This window comes from Stenella coeruleoalba (genome assembly GCF_951394435.1).
Source record: "Stenella coeruleoalba genome assembly, chromosome: 17".
Lineage (NCBI taxonomy): Eukaryota > Metazoa > Chordata > Mammalia > Artiodactyla > Delphinidae > Stenella > Stenella coeruleoalba.
The window spans coordinates 67,230,074-67,245,551 of NC_137163.1; the positions used below are offsets into that span (position 1 = coordinate 67,230,074).

At 34.8% G+C, this 15,478-nt stretch overlaps 1 protein-coding gene and 1 pseudogene across 2 annotated transcripts in view; both read right to left on the reverse strand.

The window, feature by feature from the left end:
• PREX2 (phosphatidylinositol-3,4,5-trisphosphate dependent Rac exchange factor 2) overlaps positions 1-15,478 on the reverse strand; it is a 359,933-nt gene that overhangs the window by 5,859 nt on the left and 338,596 nt on the right. The gene's annotated exons all lie outside the window — the stretch shown is intronic.
• On the reverse strand, positions 2,129-3,028 carry LOC307176389 (tRNA (guanine(6)-N(2))-methyltransferase THUMP3-like; annotated as a pseudogene). The gene has a single exon. The product of its transcript is annotated as a tRNA (guanine(6)-N(2))-methyltransferase THUMP3-like (transcript).

Sequence of the window (15,478 nt, forward strand, 5' to 3'; positions counted from 1 at the left end):
TGCAGTATTTGTCTTTCTCTGTCTGGCTTATTTCACTTAGCATAATGCCCTTAAGGTCCAGCCATGTTGTTACAAACGGCAGAATTTCCTTCTTTCTCATAATATATTATGGAATAATATATATATTATTATATATATTATGTATATATTATATATCATTATGTATATATTATGGAATAATTTATATATAATATAAATTCAAAAGAAAAATGTTTGCTCACAGCTAGCCTAGAAAGACCTCCATTTGCTTTCTCTGAGTTCTTACTTATCTCTATGAGATATCTACAGTTATCTCTGTAACTTTCCAACACTCTACTGACATTGCTTTGGCTAAGGTAGCCAAAGACCTAATTAAATCTAAAATACATTTTTAAGTCCTTTCAAGAAACATATCTGTAAAAGACAGAATCTAGATCAGATAATAGCTAGAAAGAGATGTAAGGTTAAGAGTTGATTTAAAAAAAAAAAGAGTTGATTTTTAAGGTAAAATAATTTATTTTTAATTCTTAAGAAAATAATCTTTAAGATAAATAATTGTAAGCATAAATATATTTAAACTAAATTAAATTATGCAAATTTAATATATAAATGCTCTTAGGATAAAATAATAATTTTTAAGATAAACAGAATTTTAGAGATGAGGGAAGAGGATGCCGACTAGTCAATGGAAAACAAAAAACAAACAAACAAACAAACAAACAGTCATAGAGACAATAAATAAAGGATTGATTATGAGGCACTGCTGGAATCTCATTTTGACTATCCTGAAGGGTACACAAAGGAGAACAGCAGTAAATTACCTAGGAAATACGTTTTTCGGGTGGAGCATAGAAAGCATTAAATGTCAAGAAATTCAGGCTTTATTTTGTAGGTGATAAGACAGAAGTTATGTTTTTGAGCTTGGAGTGACCTGCTCAAAGCTGTGTTTTATGGAAATCAATCTGTATCAACTTACGTCTGTGACATATTTTGTTAGATCTATGCAGAATACAATAAAGCAAGTTTCACAACCATTTCTTCTAAGTAAATTCAATATTCTGTAAAAATTTCTCCCATTTTTATTTTTGTACTTTTCATATTTCCAGTACCCTTGGTAAATTTCTTGAGTGCAGAGAGGTCTAGAAAACATCACTGAGTTTTCTCATATGCCCAAATAGATAAATAAATAAATTCACTGGAAAATGTACATTGCTTCACTAAAATTTATACTCATAAATTTCTTGTTAATAAGCTTAACTTTTCCATACCTATTCCCATGGAGAAAAACATTAAGATTCTTATATTTTATAATAAGAATTAGAGCTGGAGGAATGAATTTTCTCAACAAAGAGTCATCTGAGTGATACCATTCTTTAACATCATTGCATATTAAATTTTACTTTCTTATTTGTTTACTTAAAGTCAAATAACTTTACACAGCTTATCGCACATTTTTTTAAAAAGCTGCCTTCTGGTCTCTTCCTCACCTCTGACTTGTGTTTCCCAGAGAAAAGCTGTTCAGGTCACTTTCTTCTCGTATTTACTATCAAATTCCTAAATTATAACACAAATTACTGTTTTTGATTCTTTCAATATTAGTATGTATTGACTTCACACTATGAAACATGAGGATTTCATTCTCTTATATACCCATTCCTCCATTCACCTAGTGTAGTCATTTTTGGTTAATAATTCAGTTTGACATTAATACTGTCATATAATAATCACAGCTGAGCCATGTAGTCATTGATGAAGGAAACATTTCCCTGTACAACTTTTTGCTTCCCTGGCTTCAATCAATGCCTCATACATGTTTAATTTATTTCTGATGTACCTTCCACTAATTCGTGTAGTGTAGGCAAGCTGGATAAAGGTTCCAATTTCTCTTCTTGGAGTCCATCCTTTTTCAAAATAACATTACAATATATCCACAGAGCCAGTTTGCAGATATCCCATTGAACAGCATCGTTGGGCAAGCCCCAGGGTAGTTTGCCTTCTTTTTTTTTTCTTCTTTTTTTAGTTTGCCTTATTTAATTTGGCTCTTTGTCAATAAAAATTAGATGTAATTGCTGCTCTAATCATAGCCACTGGTATATTGGATTATTATTACCAACAACATAATAACAGTGAGATCATTCAGTCGTCCTCTCTATTGTTTTGTTTCTCGTCCATACATCAGATCAACTATTATATCAGTAGGGTGAGGGGAAGAGAGCTGGAGCATCCCATAAGCAAGAGAAGATCTGAGAGTTGCAAATACAAAATGTGTGATATTTCTTTGGTGGAGACTCTTCTATCAATGCAATACCCACAGTGATTTCATTATCATGGATATTCAAAGAACACCCACATCAAAGTTGGTCATGTCAGCCTTCCACTTAAAATAATCTTGAACAGCGCCCCCCCCAAATCTCTTGTGGTCTCTAGTGCAGTAAAGCAATGTTTCTCTTCTACCCTGTTGCATGTGACTCTAAGCTTCAGCACTTGAGAATCAATTTCTTCTTTTGAACTTAAGGCATTGTTAGTAAACTCTTTTTTAACAACTCTCTCAACAATTTTGTCTCCTTGTCCATTATCCATCTTCCTTTTACATGAATTCTGATTTATCTTTTTACACCTTTTTTTTTTCTTGAAACTGGTGTCAATTTTCCATACTTTCAAAGGATCGGAGTGCAGGAGTTTCCCAGTCAAATCTTCAAAATCCTTTAGAACTTCCTTTTTTTCCCCCTTTGAATTAGAATCTTTAAACTCCTGAACAACCACAAGTAAGTTATCAACTGATCTCAGACAATGAACCCGAGCCAGACTTTCCATTGAAACGTCAAAATATATCTTGCCTGGTCTCTGCTGATTTTGCATGATGACCTGAATTTCTTTCTCACTTCATCTGCCCCTGTTTGTTCAAAACCAGTGGGTACAGTCACTCTAATAGTGACTTGGAGATGCTCATGTTCACTCTGAGGCCACTTTCTGTCACTTGAATAGATCTCTGGTTTTCATGAAAGTTCACATCCAGGAGTTGGTTAGTGGCTTCTTGAATGTCGTACATGTTGGCAATGCTTCCAAGATCCCTAATATAGTCTTGGCTGCGAGCACAGACCTTTCCAGCCCTGGCATCCTGCAGGCCCAGTGTACCCAAATGCTATGCTTTCTCTTCTCTCTAAAGATGTTGGTTATAGCACTTTAGATTCTGAAAAAAATTTTAAGCAAAATTTTGAAATATATAGCAAAACTGAAAGAATTTTAGAGTAAATGCCAATATACCCATCACCTAGATTCTTGGATTAATATTTTATTACCCTTGCTCTTTCATGTATTTATTCTTACTTTGATATACCATATGGTTTTATGCATCTTAGAGTAAATTGCAGACAACTGTATTCAGTGTAAGCACTCTTGCCACAGAGTTCAATATTTAAGTATTTTTTCCTTTGATGTAAAATTTACATACAATCAAATGCACACGTTGCTGAGTTCTAAAATATGCAAATACTTGTAAATATAATGCAAAGCCTATCATGATAGAACATCATTATCATCCCAGAAAGATCCTTTATATCCCTTCCTAATCACCAATCCTAAAACCACTTCAGAAGAACCACTGTTCAATTTTTTTTTCCATCATTGATTGATTTTGACTGTTTTAGAACTTCATAAAAATAAAACAGCATAGTATATACATTTTTTTGTCTGGATCGTAGGTTAGTAAACATGTATTTTACTAAAAAACGCTAGATCTTTTGCTAAAATAGCTGTCACATTTTACATTCCCACCAGCAATATGTGAGTTTTCCAGTTGCTGCACATCCTTACCAAAATTTGGTATTGACAGCGTTTCTAATTTTAGTCATTCTGATGTGTGTGTTGTGGTATGTCTATGTAGTCTTAATCTGACAACTAATGATGTTGAGAACGTTTTCATGTGCTTGTATCACGTGCGTGTTGATGTGTATGTTCAATTCTTTGCTCATTTTTATTGAGCTGTCTTTCTATTACTGAGTTGGAGTTTTTTATATACCCTGCATCCCAGTCCTTTGTCAGATATGTGTTTTGCAATATATATTTTCTTCAAATCTGTGGCATGCCCAAGTTATTAATGCTGCCTTCTGTTAATTGGTTTTTAATTCTGCCAAGTCTAACTTTTCAGTTTTTTCTATTATGGTTATTGCTTCAGATTTTAGAACTTTGCTTCCCCACAAATCACGAAGATATTATCCTGTGTTTCCCTTCAAAAGCTTTATGGTTTTATGCTGATTATTCAGTTCAAAGTCTTTTCTAATTTCTTTGCTAAAGAAAATCGAGGGGCTTTAAATGATTTCAGTGATTTTCCCTGATGTTGCATCATTATTGATTTCTAGTTTAATTGTTATGCTCAGAAAACGTATCTTGTATGCTTTCAATTTTTTACATTTATTAAGACTTGTTGCATCTTCCAGTGTATGATCTATCATATTGAACATATCATGTGTGCTTGAAAAGAGTGTATATTCTGTAGTTGCTGAATGTGGTGTTCTATAAACAGCATTTAGGTCAAGGTGGTTGGTAATTTGTTCATATCCATCTATGTCTTCACTGATTTTCTTTATCTAGTCCTATCAACTACTAAAAAAGTGTTAAAAATTCTTCAACTATGACTGTAGGATCATTTATTGCTCCTTTCAATTCTATCATTATTTTATTAATTTTGAAGCTGTTCTGAGAAAAACACTTATGAATATTATGTCTTCCCGACGAACTGACCCTTTTAGCCTTATGAAAAAACTCTATTTCCAGTGCTCTTAATTCCTTCCTGAAGTTTGAATTTCGATGCAGTATTATTTCCCCTCGGCCTGAAGAATTCCCGTTAGCATTTCTCAAAGGGCATATCTGCTGATGACGAATTCTCTTTTCCTTATCTGAAGTTGCCTTTATTTAGCCTTCTTTGTTTTTGCTGAATATATAAATTTGGGTTGTCAGATGTTTTTTCTGGTCTATCAAAACTCTAAGTATGTTGTTCCATGACCTTGTTCACCTATTAGAGTATGTTGTTTTTCTCTGGATGCTTTCAAGATTTTCTCTTTATTTTTAGTATTCAGTTATTTTATTGTGATGAGCCAAAGTTTGGTTTTATTTTAATTTTTCACATTTGTGTTCCCTGCTTATTTTAAAGCAGCTTAATGACGTATAATTGGCATACCCTAATCAGCACATATTTAAGTGTACATTTAGATACACTTTGACATACATGCTCAGGAAACCACCACACAATCAAATAATGAACGTATCCATTACCCTAGAAAGTTTTCTTCTCTTTATAATTTCTCCCACCTTCCATCTCATTCACAAGCTCATTGATCTCCTTTCCAACACTATACATTACTTTGCATTTCCTAGAATTTTATGTAAATGAATTTATACAATGTGTCCATCTTTTTATCTAGCTACTTTCAGTCAATGTAACTATTTTGTGATTCATATGTTACTGTATATGTCAACAGCCCGATCCTTTTCGTTGCTGAGTAGTATTTTATTGTATGGATATACCACATTATGTTTATTAGAGTTGAAGAACACCTAGATTGTCTTCAACACCTGTTGAAGAACATCTAGATTGTTTCCTCTTCAGGGCCCTTACAAAGAAAGGTGCTGTAAACATTCATGTACAATCTTTTCATCGTTCTTGGGTAAATACCTAGGAGTGGAATGGTTGGGTCATTCATATCAGCCAGATGCAGAAGTCATAGCCATTCCTTTTCACATATTTTTTCTCTCAGTCTGTTCTCCTTCAGTTATACATGTATATTAGACATTTCAGTATTGCCTCACAGATCCCTGAGGTGCTCACCCTTTTTTCTCCTCTCTTTTCCTTCCACTTCTTCAGATTAGACAAATTCTACTGCTTTATCTTCAAGGTTACTTATCTTTTCTTCTGCTATCTCCATTTGGCTAAATCTACTCAGTAAATTTTAATTTCAAATATTGTATTTTAAATTCTAAAATTTTCATTTAATTTTATTCTATCTTTTCATTTATTATGAGTACACTTTTGCTCATTCAGCATAGTTATAAAAATCCACTTTAAGATCCTGTATACTGTTTCCAACACCTGGGTCATTAATGGGTGGAGTCTCTATTTTCTTTTGAGAATGGGTCATATTTTCCTATTCTTCTTTGCTGAGTAATGTTGTATTATATCCTCATTATCATGAACTCTATGATTTAGAAAGTCTAGGTTCTGCCTTATTCCTTCAAATAGTGTCAAATTTTGTTTTGTAGGTAGTTAACTTGGTTGATCTCATACTGGACTCTGTGCTGCTTGGATTCTGTTTCACATGTGCATGCGTAAGGGTCAACCAGGTATCTTTTGCAAAGCTTAAACATAGCATTTGGAGATCCCACTCCCTTGCTCTCACCTTTTTTAGGATTTCCCCTTCCCTCTCCAGAGTCTCTGATAGCTCCAAACTCTGTCCTCTCTTCTGGCCAGAAAGACTACCTGTTTTCTTGCTTATTGTTAGTCACTCAATGTGGTGACAACTTCAGGCTGCTCTTAGGCTAAAAGCCATTTTAAAAGGTGGGGGGGTGTCTTCTTCCAAATGTCATCTCCCTTCCAGAATCTACCTACTTTTCTTCATTCGTTAGTGTCTTGAGGTACTTGTTTCTCATATGTTGTCCAGAGTTTATAGACCTAATATACAGGAAGTTCAGTCTAGTAGGAAATTACTTGGGTACCACACAGGAAGTGGGGCCCCCAGTAGCTCATTTTTGGAGTTTTCTACCACTCTCTGCATTCTCTCTGTTTCCTCGGAAGATTTTCTCCTACTGATTTGTTTGGGTCCCTTTCATGTTAAAACCTTTCTTAAACGTCTGGCGATCCTTGGTTGTACTTTCACTTTTAACAGTGATGCACTAAAAGGCAGAGTAAAAGGTCCACCCTGGTGGCTGTAGCTTCCTGAGTGGCTGACTTTTCTTAAGGACAATCTTGTTGAGATTTCCTCATTACTTTGATGGGATACCCTCAAACATGCATACCTACAGGCCTTTTCCTTTGGATGGGTCCGTTATATAGTCAGATACCCCCATATCATTTTCACACTGAAAATATGTTAATTAAGGTAGTTGTCAATCATATAGGTAGAGATCTTTAATGAAATTCCTTTTTCAGGTGTGTTGCATATACTTTATTTTATTTTACTTTTATCTCAGGCTTTTCTCAGTGAACACTTGCTTAATGACTGAATTAGATATTTCAGTTTAATTAGCAAAACCAAAACCAAACAAGCAGAAACTCCTCAAAATCCTAAAATTTTGTTTTAAGTGTTGGATGGTATGATATTCCAATTACCTTTATTTTCATTGGAACTTTATTTCATCCTCAGTAAGAGAGGCTCTTCTTTCTCATGTGAATCCTATGTTACAACCATACCAAACTACTTACCTTCTGTCAAACAGATCTTAGTCTTTCATAATTTCATGACTTTACACAATATATACTTTCTTCCTAAAATACCCCCTTTCTTTCTCTATTTAGTTACAAAGCTTCTACTTTCCTTCATTATTCAGCTCAGTGATCTCCTCTTCTGTGAGTTCTTCTGACTTATCCAGACAGACTCATTCTGACTCATCCTTTCTATATTTAACTGAAACAGTGCACTTACCTCTATTCATATACTTACTTTTTCTCTTCCAATAACTTTGTTTATATGTCTCTCTTACTGGTTTGTGAATTCCATAAAGGCAAGGACACACATTACTTTTTGAAACCAAACTTACCAACTGATAGCATCTCCATTAATGACCACACCGATCCATATCAATGGCATTCTATACTCTCTTTGTAGTAAGATTCAGATTGCCCCAGGAGAGACCTTATACTTTTAATATAGAATAGCATTTAGTTAAAAAATGAATACATATGTGTGTGCATTGTGTATATATATGTGTCATCAACATTTTAAGAAAGTATTAGCTGAAGCTATTTTATATTCAAGTATTTAAAATTCTAAGTTATGATAATTTAGAGTCTCATTTGATAAACTTGAATGCATGCATTATAGGTAGGATAGAGTCTGTTACCCTTTTATCTACTATGATTTCTGTTGTGGAATTTAATATGAGAGAGAAGATGTGTTCTGTAATGAATTTGCAAATATGTTTCCATTCTGAAATGTTGTGTATTCATGTGTGCAGGTGTCAGCTGGATAAATACATATAATAGCTTTTTAAGTAGTTGATTTTACACAGTGATGGAGATGGAATTACTACTTATAAAATAATCTGTGGTGCCTTACGTTTCAATTACAAGTGGCAAACTCCAGACCTGGTATACAGAAGGAGCTCTGAGTGGTACTTTTTCCAGATCTTCATGTTACCAAACTGTTTGAAGGAGAATCAGCAGCTGTTGTGCGAATCTACTGAAGCATTAGGAAAAAATATTCTCCAAGTAAATTTGGCTTAAAATTCCGTAGAATCTTTTGAGGATTGCAAATAGATGCAATACTTCATAGCTACAAGGAACTAGACTTGAGATCCCGAAAATAAATAAAAGTGAAATTATAGAGTCTATGCTTTAAATGTATCTAGTGTTAGTTTCATTACACTCAAATTAAATACATCTCTGAAAATAGGTATGCCACCAGTTTCCTCACCCCAATGTGAAGAAAATGAAAATTTAAAACCATGAGAATGTTTACATAACCAGATGGAATGTAGAGAATCAAAGAAACAAGAAGAAAGGATAAAATGTGATCAAAGCAACTGTAACATGTTAAAGTTTTGCATTGGCAAAAGTATGCATGTGTGGTAAGTGCAGGAAGCAGGACTGGGAAGTGTGGAGTCCGACTGGAGTGGAGTCTTTAACTGCAACCCCCTTTGGCATGCACTGTCTGTGCACCTGGTCCGATGTGGGGTCTCTCAACTAAGGACTTTGTAATTGCCTATGGTTGGACCTGAAAGATCACATGCAAAACTCTGGCCTGGAGCCAGCCTGCCCAAATGCCAATCAAAATAATTAGTATTTTCCTTAAATTGAAGTATTCTCTTCAAGGAATAGATCAGTCTGAACTCATCTATGAAAAAAATAAATCAAGCTGGAGATAAATAATTCAGTAAGTTATACAGATCCGTTTATAGCCTTATAGTTAATATTGAGCTAGGTGGATTATTACCATAATTGCAGATAATACTTAGTTTTAAATTCAAATTCACTTATTTAAATATTAAAATAATAATACCCACACAAAAAGTCAACTGATTTTTGACAAAGGTGCAAGAACAATTTAATAGAAAAAGAAGTCTTTCCAATAATTGGTGTGGGTACAGTTCTACATCCGTATTTTTGTTTGTTTTCTTGTCCAGGATTAATTTAATTTTAAAAACAAATACAAGCTATTGATTCACCCTTCTCAACTTAACTGTAGTATAATTGTCAGGTAAATACACACATCTTTACAACTTGATGCTCCAAATTAAAGAAAAAATTCACAGAAAGGAAAGAAATAATATGAAAACAGCTCAAGAAATATACTAACAAGCAAAAATACATGGGCAAAGAGGAACACGTATTTTTGACTTAACTGAAGAAACCGAGAGGAGGCTGGTCTATGTAAGAAAATGTGAATCTTGGAAAGTTAGGTGTGAAGATTTTAGAGTAGGAATTTATATGACTTGACTCTCCCCTAGCTCCTGAATAAAAATGACATCTTGTAGTATCTACACTGCTTGGCTCAGACATGGACCTTACACCTGTCCCAGAAATTTACTCAAAATGGATCATAATCCTAAATATCAAATTAAAAACTATAAAACTTCTAGAAGAAAAACATATGAAACCTAGTATGTTAGCTTGCTAGGGCTGCCAAAGCAAAATACCACAGACTGGATGGCTTAAATGCAGAAAGTTGTTTACTCACAGTTCTGGAGCTGGAAGCCTGAGAATAAGTGTTGGTAGGTTTGCATTCTCCTGAAGCCGCTCCCCTTGGCTAGCAAATGGCTGCCTTCTCGCTGTGACCTCACATGGGCTTTTCTCTGTGTGCATGCCTCCCGAGTGCCTCTCCCTCTTCTTATAAGGACAGCGGTCATGTTGGATTAAGACTTTACCCTCAAATCCAAAAAGCTGACAATATCAATTGTCGGGGAGGATGCAGAGCAATAGAAGCTCTTGTTAATTTCTGCTAGGAATGCAAAGTGGTACTTTTGAAGACCACTTGGCAATTTCTTTCAAAGCTAAACATAGTCTTACCATATGATCCAGCAATTATACTCCCGATTTACCCAACTGATTTAAAAACTAATGTCCACACAAAAACCTTCATCCAAATGTTTATAGCATTTTTATTCATAATTGCCAAAAACTAGAAGTGACCAAGTTGCTCTTCAACAGATGAATGGAAAAACAAAGTATAGTACATCCATACACTGAAGTCTCACTTGATGGTAAAAAGCAACATGCTCTCAAGCCACAAAAAGACTTGGAGGAATCTTAAATACATATGGCTAAGTAAATGAAGCCAGTCTGAAATGGTTACATACTTTATGATCTCAATCATATGGTATTCTGGAAATGGCAAAATGATAGAAACAGTAAACACATCAGTGGTTGGGTTTGGATAGGGTAGGTGAAGCACAGAGGATTTATTTAAGGCAGTGAAACTATTTCTTATGATACTGTAGTGGTGGGCATATGATGCTATGCATTTATCAAAACGCTTGGAACTTTACAGATCAAAGAAAGAACCTTGACATGTACGAATTTTTAGAAAGCAGTTTAAAAGGTCAAGAGATCTTAGAATGAAATGCAGATGATGCCAAAATAATCTAACTGAATTGTCAAATTAAAAAGGTCATTAGATTGAGGTGGCTTTAATGCCTTAGTAGTCTAGGTAATCAAAGCAAAACCTCATCCTGAAATGCCTCAAGTTAAGAAATCAAAATTCCCACTCTTGGATACTTACCCTAGAAGAATGAAACATTATGTTCACACAGAAACCTATATGCAAATCTTACAGCAGCTCTATTACAATAAAAAGAAAGAGATTTTTAAATTTAATTTTCATTAGTGTATATTTAATTTTAAAAACTGATATTTGATTCAGTTATTGAAAATTTTTAAGGTGTATTTGGAACAACTTGGGCATGTGAATCTCTTTTTCAACTGTAAATCTTATAACATCTAAATACAGATCAAATAATCTGATAAAATTTAACTTTGAAATCAAGATGTGCTGTAAGTGTAAATTATACACTGGATTTTGAACACTCAGTAAAAATCAATATAAAATATATTATTCATTTGCATGCGGATTACATCTTGAAATGGTAATATTTTGGATTTATTTGATTAAATAAAAATGTTACTAAATTAAAAAATAATGACACGAAGAGCAGTGTAAGTGATAACGTAGCAGATATAAGGATACAAGAAAGAATGAAATAATAGTAAAAAAAATCACAGAATGCTAAAGGGCTTTGGAAAGATACAGGAGATAAAAAAAGGATTTAAAAGGGAAAATGACTGCAATTAGTCAAACACCACGATGATGTTGGCGCTGAACTAATTAAAAGTTCTACTCCCCAAGTATTAAACTAATTTTCCGTTTAACAAATTGGCCTATGGAGATTACCATTGAGATTAGCATCTTTTAAAACTAAAGAAAAGGAGGATTCCAAACGCTTTTGTGTTCCCCTCCAATAATTGCAATGGTCCTTCAGAGGGAAAAGTTGGATTAGTTAGGAGATGATCGATTAACGTTTTAAAGGCATGAAAGCAATTCTTAAGGTGAATGCGTTGTATTATTTTGCTGGGTCAAACCTTCCCAATTTAAGAGAAAGAAAGGAACTTAGGTTACAATAAGACTGAATGCCACATTTGCATTTTCATCATTTAGAGGCAACCCTTTATCTTTTGATTTTCCTAGAAAGAAACAATTGTGCTATTGGGTGGAAGAAAACACAATAGTGCAGTTTTGAGATCTCCTGTGTATTACTTAAGCGAGAAAAACATTTTGGTGCCTCGCTTATCACAGGCTTTCTTTGCCAGTATATACAATGTATACGATAAGATTCCAGGTTCAAATCAAATAGTGAAATGTGTGTTTTTGTCTGTTTCTATAATAATAATTTTTCCTTCAGATATTTTTTTGCGGTACGCGGGCCTCTCCCATTGCGGAGCACAGGCTCCGGACGCGCAGGCTCAGCGGCCATGGCTCACGGGCCCAGCTGCTCCGCGGCATGTGGGATCTTCCTTGATCGGGGCACGAACCCATGTCCCCTGCATCGGCAGGCGGACTCTCAACCACTGCGCCACCAGGGAAGCCCCTTTTCAGATATTTTTTAAAATCAGTGATTAAGTCTCACTTTTCCAGATTCTGATAGAAGACAGTCTGTGTCCCAGTTGATAGTGCTGGGAAAACATAAAAAGAGAAGAGAGGCCAAGTCCTGGATTTAACAATTATTAGCCCTTTCTTCTATGTAACAAAATAATGGCTCCCACTTGCTTTTCTCTTCAATGCCTTCTAGATCAAAACAGGGTCGAGGAGGACAGTAAAACATATGAAGGAGTCTTAATATGATTTATTTATAAGCACATAAAGTGACCCTCCCACTCTCTTTATTACTCATACCACATAAAACTTTACTAGCTGTTTTCATTTCCTCCTATAGAAAGAGATAACCAATATAGGTTATACAGGCTCTAAGAAAAACATGGTCAAGATATGCCAATGTCCTTCCTTCAGTTTTTTAATATTGGTAATAGGTTTCATTTGATTTTATAAGAACATTTAAGTATTGCTATAATAAATAATTTCTATATTTTGAACCATTATTCCACTTTTTATTAAATGGTTAATGGTTTTTAAAACTGAACTTCTAAAAATTAACCTAATATAATGAAAAGGAAGATGATCAAAAAATACATTCAGAAGTTTTTGTTTTATTGTTATTATTGTTTTGAAGCAGGAAAAGTACACGAATATTTAGATAACAGTAAAAAGTAATAAGTGTCAGACCCTCCAGTACCTGGATGCCAAACTACGTTTAAAAATTCCTTTTCCTATCCTCCAGTTAAACCAGATTGTTCTGCTTTCTCCAGAACTCTAACCTTGGTGCTTTTACTCAAATAATTTCCCCTAGTTAAATACCATCCCGCTCCCCCCGCACTTGAAATCTACTAATCTTTGAAGCCCAGCTCCATTGGCACCTCTTCTAGCCACCCAACAATTTCTCCCTCTCCTGGATCTGCACCCATGGATCATATCAAGGGTGCACACTGGTACAGCATACCAACCGGCATCCATTTTGATTAGTTAGCTATGCTTCTTTGTTCATTGGAAATTGCACCATATCAAATGTAACTTTTATAATTCTACTGTGCTACCCATTATGAATTCAGCAAATGTTCATTGAGCCTCTACTCTAGACACTGGGGATAAACAGTGCATTAAAATCAACTCCTCAGTCTTTACTCTCATGGAGTTAGCAAGCTTTCATTCATATATTTGACCACAATTTGATTCTAACAATATATCTTAAATAATATTTTTACATGTATAGATCTTATGTCTGTAACGACATTTTAAACACATATAGAACAGTCTCAATCGTTGTATCTGACCTAATGCCCAGAATAGAGCTTATAAAACACAGTTAAAGAAAACTGGAAGAGTCTTTGAGATCCATTTTAAAAAGTTGAATTATAGAATAGGAAATTGACAAGGAGAAGACTGAAATGTCTAAAGCCTAAAGTCACATGGTGAGATATTCTGAGTATTTATTGATTTGGTGAACTTGAAGAAATCTCTGGTTCAAAATCTCATGAGAGTCTTTGCCAAAATAACTCCCTCATTTGCTAGTTTACATTTTTCACACCATCACTGGTTTATCTAGAAACAGATTTCAGAGACATATTTTCTATGATTCTCCCTATTTTTACAGATGCGAAAATGAGTCAGAATACAATTTGATGATTTGATTTGTTCAAGAACATGTCAGTTGAATATACCCATTAGATTTACTGGTAAAAGACTGATCCTCACACTTGATACAAAAATTAACTCAAATTTGGTTAATTATGTGGGTTTAAATATAAAATGTAAAACTATAAAATTCTTAGGAAAAAATAGGATAAAATCTTAACGATCTAGAGCAAAACAAAGGAAGTGTTAGCCTTGACACCAATAGCACAATCGATAAAAAGGAAACTTGATAAATTAGACTTTATCCTAAATTTAAAACATCTTAGCAAAAGACCGCGTTAAGTAGATTAAATGATAAACTACAGGCTGGAAGAAATTATTTGTAAATCAGATATCCAACACAGGACTAATGTGTAGCATATAAAAGTATTCCCAAAACTCAACAGGAAAGAACACACAATTAAAATAGAAAATAGGCAAAAGAGATGAAGAGACAATTCCCCCAGAAAGATATACAGATGGTACATAAGCACATTAAAAGATGCTGAACAGGGCTTCCCTGGTGGTGCAGTGGTTGAGAGTCCACCTGCCGATGCAGGGGACACGCGTTTGGGACACAGGTTCGTGCCCCAGTCCGGGAAGATCCTACATGCCGCGGAGCGACTGGGCCCGTGAGCCATGGCCGCTGAGCCTGCGCGTCCGGAGCCTGTTCTCTGCAACGGGAGAGGCCACAACAAGTGCGAGGCCGCGTACCGCCAAAAAAAAAAAAAAAGATGCTGAACATCTTTAGCCATCAAGAAAATGCAAACTAAAACCACAATAAGACATCACTACATGGATGTCAGAATGGATAAAGTTTTTTAAATACTGATAATATCAAATGCTGGTGATAATGTAGAGGAACTGGACCACTCAGACACTGCACATTAGAATGTAAAATAGTACAGCCACTCTGGAAAAAGTTTCGCAATTATCATGTGGTGTAGCAATGGCACTCCTGAGCATTTAACCCAGGGGAATGAAAACATTTGCATAAAAACCTGTACGTGAGTGTTCATAGCAGCTTCATTCACAAAAATGCAAAACTGAAATCAATCCAGATGTTCTTCATCAGATGAATGGTTTAGCAAATGCTATTCCATCAACACTGTGGAATACTACTCAGAAATAAAAGAGAATGAACTATTGATACAAGCAGTCACTGGAGTGAATCTCTGGGGAATTATGCTAAGTGAAAAAAAGCCAAACCTAAAATGTTGCAAACTGTATGACTCCATTTCGTATAACATTTTAGAAATGACAAAACTTGGAAATGGAGAACAGCTTAGTGATGGGGGAGGGGCCGAGGAAGGTAGCTTTGATAATAAAAGGGCAACAGAAGAGATCCTTGTGGTAGTGGATAAAATTGTATGCAGCTAAATGCACACACACATAAATGAGAACAAGTAAAACTGGGTAAGTGAATAAGTTCAATGCAAACATTCTGGTGATGATAAAGTGCCATTTTTTGTAAAATTTCAATATTAGGGGAGACTGGGGAAAGTGCACAAAGGATCTGTCAGTAAGTGGACGAGTCAGTAGCCTAAAACAGCTCTTCTGATTTCATATTA